Genomic DNA, 7,563 nt, shown 5'->3' with positions numbered 1-7,563 from the left:
TTGGCTGCTGTACGAATATATTTATACACTGTGCAATATATCTTTGTACAACTTTTTCATAATTGGAAAGGTGTTTCCACGAATCCAAGGAAATGAAATTTTTTCGTTATTACACTACAAACACAGTTAATTTTTTGTTTTCGCTTCTAATAGAAAATTGGTAAAATGAATACCCAGGAAGTGCGGAGTTTGTCAGCAGGAATAATATTAAGTAATAAAACTTAAATTGAGTAGTAGGCTTCCAATTGCAAAACTGTTCTAAAATGCTATTTTTGTAGGATAGTTGTCACAAAATTTCTCCTGGTAGATCCTGCACCACCAGTTCAGCGTTGGGGGCTACAGACCGTAAATACGCCACTCATCGACACGTCCGTGCAGATGCCCCTTTGGACGACGCACCTTGGCACGCGAGGAACGAAAAGGTAAAATGAAAGACTGTCACAGCCATTTACAGTAAGTAGTGTCCAGTAATTGTCATATTGTATTCATTGAAATAGCGTTTTGCTGCTGCTGTTGATTAGCTACTGGACGCCGAAGCAAACGGGTAATTTTCGGGCCACACATCATCCCTCTGAGGATGGCCGGCCACGTCACGCTGCGGACAGCAAGCCTGCGTCTGCCCCTCCCCCTCCACCCTTCCCCCTCCCCACCCTCTTCCATCTCACCTGCGCATGCGCGGCAGCAGCCGGCGCGTGATTGTTGCGCGCCCCCGGGGCCGCCAGCGGTCCGGGTAATCCCCGCGGCGCGCCCTGTGTACCAATTAGGCAGGAACGCCGGCAGGCACCGCCAGCCGTGCGATTGCTCCGCCGCCGCCGTATCGCACACGGGGGTCCTCCGTTTCCGACTGAGCCGGCTCAGGGCTCGCCACTCCACCGCGGGCTTCGCAGTTTTAACACCACAGGTCGCAGGACAGAGTCCCCATGGAGCAAGTACACGCGTGTGTCTTTCATTCCGCAGACGTTGCTCAGGTTCTTTTTGTTTTAAAGGAGGTGAGAGTTGTTATGTTCCTTGTTGATGTTCTCCCGCTACACAGAAGATTTGATTATTCCCATACATCGCCACAAAACATGTTTGCGAGTTGCCCTACTGCATTACGTGCAAGGGAAAAGACTCCCAGACTGGTCGGCAATGAGCAGCAAATTCGTTGCTTTCACATGCGTGGATACAAGATTCGATTTTGGGGAGGGAAATTGAATGTCTAACTTGCTTTCACTCCCAATTTTAACGCACTAAATTACTACGATTATAATGACAAATAAATAAACAAAACGTTTTCGTATAGCAATAATTGTGATAATAATCATATAACTTTTACACTCGTCCCTAGTTCAGTGAGGTGACAAAAGTCATGGGATAGCTCCTAATATTCTGTCAGATCTCCTTCTGCCCGGCATAGAGAACATCTCGACGTGGCATGGACTCAAGTCGTAGGATGATATGAGGGTGAATCAGAAACTAAGTTACACTCCCAAGTTATGGCCATTTATTAAACCACATACACATAGGCAACACGGCTATGGCAACATTCAATGTAAATTCACTTTTCCACGTAGTCCCCAGAGACTGCAAACATTTCTAGGAACGGGCAACCAACTTTTCGATTCCAGATGCGTACAAATCACCTCCAGCGCTATGTAACCATCTGAATACAGCAGCTTTCACCTCTTCATCATTTCCGAATCGTCGTCCACCGAGCTCCTCCTGCATCTTGCCGAACACCTGACAGTCTCATGGCGAGAGGTCTGGACTGTACGGATGATGTTGTCATATCTCCCACTTCAATCGCTGCAGCAGTTTTGAAGTTTGACGGGCCCAGTGCGATATTGTTGTCGTGCAACAAAATCACACCGGCGCTCAATTTTCCCTCTTATCTTTAATTGTCTTATGTAATCGGTGCAGTGTTTGACAGCACGAAGCAGAGACGACTGTGGTGCCTTTTGGCATAAATTCCACGTGCACCACACCCTCCATATCAAAGAACAGTGTCGCCATCACATTTCCTGTTGGAGGTTAGACCTTGGCCTTTTTCGTTGTAGTGATGTGATGTGCACCCATTTCATCGATGTTCTCTTTATTTCAGGCATGAGGTGGTGGACCCACGTGTCATTCTCTGTGATGACACGCCGTAGAAACTCGCTGCCCTCCACAGAATATCGTTCCAAAAATGCCAGTTACGACTGGAAACGTTGTCCCTTGTGAACATCGGTGAGCAACCTTCGGACCCCATCTGGACACAGTTTATCGATATCCAAGATGCTGGTGGGCAATGAAGAACACACTGTCATACGGAATGTTCAGCAACCTGGCAGTTTCCTGCAGTATTATGTGCCGATCCTCTCTAATGATCACATCTACATTGTCAACATTTGCAATGGTAGTGGACGTCGCGGGTCTGCCTTCGCGATATTCGTCTGTAAGATCCATGTGCTCGGCAAAAAATTACATCACTTCACAATAGCTGGTCGAGACCCTGCACGCTCGCCATATAAAGCAGTGATTTCACGATGAATGTCCGTGCAATTGAGCTTTCTAGCCCATAGAAATACGAGGGTTGTCCAGAAAGTAAGTTTCGATCGGTGAAGAAATGGAAACCATTGTGATAATCTAATAAAGCTTTGTACATACGTGTTCCACAGTGTGTCTGATATGCCTGCCGTTTGCATCACTTCGCTCCTTCCAGTTCTGAGCGCATGGCGAGCACATAAAGATGCGTAGAAAATACTGTCTCCCGCCAAGTATTAGGTCTTGGTCAGAGATTTCGCCTGATGTTATACAGCCCACAATACAGAACTGTCATACGGTTGCAATCTGCAGGGGCAATGAAAGTGCTTCTGCAGCGTTTTCGATGGGAGAGGGAGCCCTTCAGCTGTTGTATTCGCTTATGATGATTCTATTTACATCGCCAACGATAGGCAATAGGCATTTACATCGCCAATGCGCGGAAGCTTTTCTTCACATCTGGGACGAACTGCTACCGTAAACTGCACAGTGTGACGTCTTGTGTCACGACATTTTATGGAGCCTGCTAGAAACTGTCATTATTCGTTCAGTTAAAGTAACCTACGTATACCACTAAACGGCTACCCCAAGGCAGTGTACTAGTTGGTTCCTGGGGCAACAGACATCTGAATTTTAATATTCCATACAGTTATTGATCGAATTTAAAAAACTGTCATAACTTAACCGTTAAGAGCTACAATCTTATATTAAAGGTTTAAGACAAAAGTTATACACCTAGAAGCTGTATCTATCTCTTGAGGTGGCGTAACTGGGGCGTGTAAATTACCCTCACTAAATTCATCCAGTATTAGAGAAAGAGAGTTGGTAGCGATTTCCAACAAACTTGTCACATACACTCCTGGAAATTGAAATAAAAACACCGTGAATTCATTGTTCCAGGAAGGGGAAACTTTATTGACACATTCCTGGGGTCAGATACATCACATGATCACACTGACAGAACCACAGGCACATAGACACAGGGAACAGAGCATGCACAATGTCGGCACTAGTACAGTGTATATCCACCTTTCGCAGCAATGCAGGCTGCTATTCTCCCATGGAGACGATCGTAGAGATGCTGGATGTAGTCCTGTGGAACGGCTTGCCATGCCATTTCCACCTGGCGCCTCAGTTGGACCAGCGTTCGTGCTGGACGTGCAGACCGCGTGAGACGACGCTTCATCCAGTCCCAAACATGCTCAATGGGGGACAGATCCGGAGATCTTGCTGGCCAGGGTAGTTGACTTACACCTTCTAGAGCACGTTGGGTGGCACGGGATACATGCGGACGTGCATTGTCCTGTTGGAACAGCAAGTTCCCTTGCCGGTCTAGGAATGGTAGAACGATGGGTTCGATGACGGTTTGGATGTGCCGTGCACTATTCAGTGTCCCCTCGACGATCACCAGTGGTGTACGGCCAGTGTAGGAGATCGCTCCCCACACCATGATGCCGGGTGTCGGCCCTGTGTGCCTCGATCGTATGCAGTTCTGATTGTGGCGCTCACCTGCACGGCGCCAAACACGCATACGACCATCATTGGCACCAAGGCAGAAGCGACTCTCATCGCTGAAGACGACACGTCTCCATTCGTCCCTCCATTCACGCCTGTCGCGACACCACTGGAGGCGGGCTGCACGATGTTGGGGCGTGAGCGGAAGACGGCCTAACGGTGTGCGGGACCGTAGCCCAGCTTCATGGAGACGGTTGCGAATGGTCCTCGCCGATACCCCAGGAGCAACAGTGTCCCTAATTTGCTGGGAAGTGCGGTGCGGTCCCCTACGGCACTGCGTAGGATCCTACGGTCTTGGCGTGCATCCGTGCGTCGCTGCGGTCCGGTCCCAGGTCGACGGGCACGTGCACCTTCCGCCGACCACTGGCGACAACATCGATGTACTGTGGAGACCTCACGCCCCACGTGTTGAGCAATTCGGCGGTACGTCCACCCGGCCTCCCGCATGCCCACTATACGCCCTCGCTCAAAGTCCGTCAACTGCACATACGGTTCACGTCCACGCTGTCGCGGCATGCTACCAGTGTTAAAGACTGCGATGGAGCTCCGTATGCCACGGCAAACTGGCTGACACTGACGGCGGCGGTGCACAAATGCTGCGCAGCTAGCGCCATTCGACGGCCAACACCACGGTTCCTGGTGTGTCCGCTGTGCCGTGCGTGTGATCATTGCTTGTACAGCCCTCTCGCAGTGTCCGGAGCAAGTATGGTGGGTCTGACACACCGGTGTCAATGTGTTCTTTTTTCCATTTCCAGGAGTGTAGTTTCAGAACGCCTCGCCAACACCCCCACTACTCATGCACTAGAACTGCAGCATCAGCCATGATGGTAGTCGTACGTTCCTATGGGACCAAGGTACTGAGGTCATCGGTCCCTAGGCTTACACACTACTTAACCCAACTTAAACTAACTTACGCTAAGGACAACACGCACGCCCATGCCCAAAGGAGGACTCGAACCTCCGACAGGGGGAACCGCGCGAGCCGGAGCACGGCACCCAAGACCGCGCGGCTACTCCGCGAGCGAAGCATCAGGCATGGGGCTTTAATTTATTACTTCTTTACGACTACATCTGTTTGCAACACTTTTGCAAACAGGATATCCATACACCGCTGAATGTACATGCAAAATTATATCATTGTACGACTTACCGTTCGGGAGATATGGCGTTTTATACATGGCAATTCGATTCTTTAAAGATTTAGGAGTAGGGTTGATTAGTTTCGATTGATTCTGAAACGAGTCGAGCACCGCTTGATCTGTATTTTGGGCGCTGTAGCATGGCGGCATATTGAACAAGTTGGAAACTATGTAAGTATGTGAGCTTAGCGTTCCCTTGAACCGTGTCGCAGTAAACCCTATCAGAATTTGTTACTCTCTTCCCCATGCAACAGTACGTAATTCCCTTTAACAGTATTTAAGCAATCTAAACTTGGAAATAACATGAATATCCCACACAGTGAATGATTCATGCTGCTATATTAGAATGCTTACAAGAGTATGAATCGAAGGCGTAATCATGCCGTTTATTGATTTACTTGAAACAAAAGTAACTTATTGGTACCGCGTAAATATCACATATCGCATTTTAAATGTAACTTACACAACAAGTATCTCTGACATAGTTATTGTAAAATGCAAATATTCAGACTGTAAACTAATCTTACTCTTTTACGATAAAATACTGTACAGGTGGTACTTTGATGGTATTAATGTTTCGTCAAAGTTTCAGGTTCGTGAAATCTGGTCATTTATCATATCTTTTGCTATCTCGAAATAAGATAGCAAACATCTGCTTAATCATTTGTCGCAATTATTTGAACAAGAGAACGGTCAACTTCGAAGATATTGTTCATTTTTTAAAAAAATTCATGGCTAACACTACAGCTGTGCTTGAACGCGACACGAAGTGTTCGAACAGTTTACGTCACAGTTCGGGAAATTCGGGTTTTGATCAGCCTACGATCTAGTGACTTTTGTTGGTACTATCATAACGACCCGTCTTAGCATTTATTATAATTCACTATGGATTTTAACAATACAAGTAATTGTGAAACACGAACAGAAACATTTTCTAGGGTGCAGCTAAAGGCAACTAATGAATAGATAACAGATGGCAATCATGATTCTTGTCAGTTCTCGGGCTTTCGCTCGTCCCGCGATATAGCAATGTCTGATGGTACCCTTCAAGGTGCGTCTTTCCGCTGTAATTCTTTTATTACTTTATTACGACATATTTTGTTTGTTCGGCATTTAATTCTTGAGTAACAGGCTTGTTTGTTTCATCTGAATGTTCTCGTCTTGTTTTCAAACTGATTAAAATATGGTAACGTTTCTCTCTCTTCTTTTAATATGTGAACAGGGATTGAACTGCTCATTTGCGACCAACTTGGTAAATCAGTACCACGTTTCAAAAACAAATAAAATATTGCACTGGCTTCAATCAAGCAACATTTTTTGGAGGACAACAGTTTCGTTTTTGTCTGTTACCTTTACTCAAAAATCAGCACGCTATATCCTTAGTTACCTGTACCGTATGAGAACTAGTATTGTAAATTTGTTCTAACACAATAGGAATGGTAGGATTTAATGCTATTTTTACGGGTGTTTCAAGGAGAACAGTCAAATTTTTATGAACCATAGCTTATTTTTGTGGCTACATCGTTATTTCTTTCGTATCCCTTGCACTCACGCCGCGCGAATCAAATGTCACGTGATTGCTCGATCAAGCTCGATGTTGTATAGAACGCTGCGGCGTGTCGAGAAATCTCGAGCCCGTTCGAACGCGAGTATCCTTTGCCGAACCTAGCTAACACTCTGAAATGATAATTAAATTAAGACCATAAGCTGTCGACAGGCGTTAATATACATCAACGGGGAGAGTCGAAAATGTGTGCCCCGACCGGGACTCGAACCCGGGATCTCCTGCTTACATGGCAGACACTCTATCCATCTGAGTCACCGATGGCACAGAGGATAATGCGACTGCAGGGATTTATCCCTTGAACGCTCCCCGTGAGACCCACATTCCCAACTTAATGTCCACTCACTACATTCGTAGTACCCCTGCCCATTACACTCATTACTCGCGGCAGACAATCTTAGCGAGTCCCGTAAGGGTTCGAGCAATGCGTGTGCATCCAGCACAGAAGAACAAGGTCAATGGCCGCTTTGCCTTAACTATATAAGAAGATGGTACCTGTTCTTCCGGACATGTTCGAAAGAACAGATACCATCTTCATATCTAGCTAACGCTCACCTCACAATACTTCTTGCAATCGTGTGGTCATTTTGATGTCCCATTATCGTGAGGCGCTCGCAGTATCGACAATCGATGCGGAAGGCGCTATATTTATTTTGGCGTATTCAGCTGTTTTGTGTTATAACTTGCAGTATGTCGTTTCAAGACATACGTCACCCTTACCATTAAATGGCAGTTAATAAGCATCAACGATGTAAGCCTTCAAGAGATACTATCATAACCGAGAGTTTAGACACCTACCACACGACTAGGCTCTCGCTTAATGGATAATGTCATGGGTTATGCCGT

At 46.4% G+C, this 7,563-nt stretch overlaps 1 non-coding gene across 1 annotated transcript; it reads right to left on the bottom strand.

Annotated features, from left to right (window-relative positions):
• Window positions 1–6,907: 6,907 nt before the first annotated feature.
• On the bottom strand, window positions 6,908–6,982 carry Trnat-ugu. The gene has a single exon. It is a non-coding gene; the product is annotated as a tRNA-Thr (tRNA).
• Between the last annotated feature and the right edge of the window lie 581 nt (window positions 6,983–7,563).

The sequence above is a fragment of the Schistocerca piceifrons genome, chromosome 6 (genome assembly GCF_021461385.2).
Source record: "Schistocerca piceifrons isolate TAMUIC-IGC-003096 chromosome 6, iqSchPice1.1, whole genome shotgun sequence".
Classification (NCBI taxonomy): Eukaryota; Metazoa; Arthropoda; class Insecta; order Orthoptera; family Acrididae; genus Schistocerca; species Schistocerca piceifrons.
The sequence above is the reverse complement of the archived record's forward strand: the minus strand, read 5'-3'. Positions and strand labels throughout refer to the sequence as shown.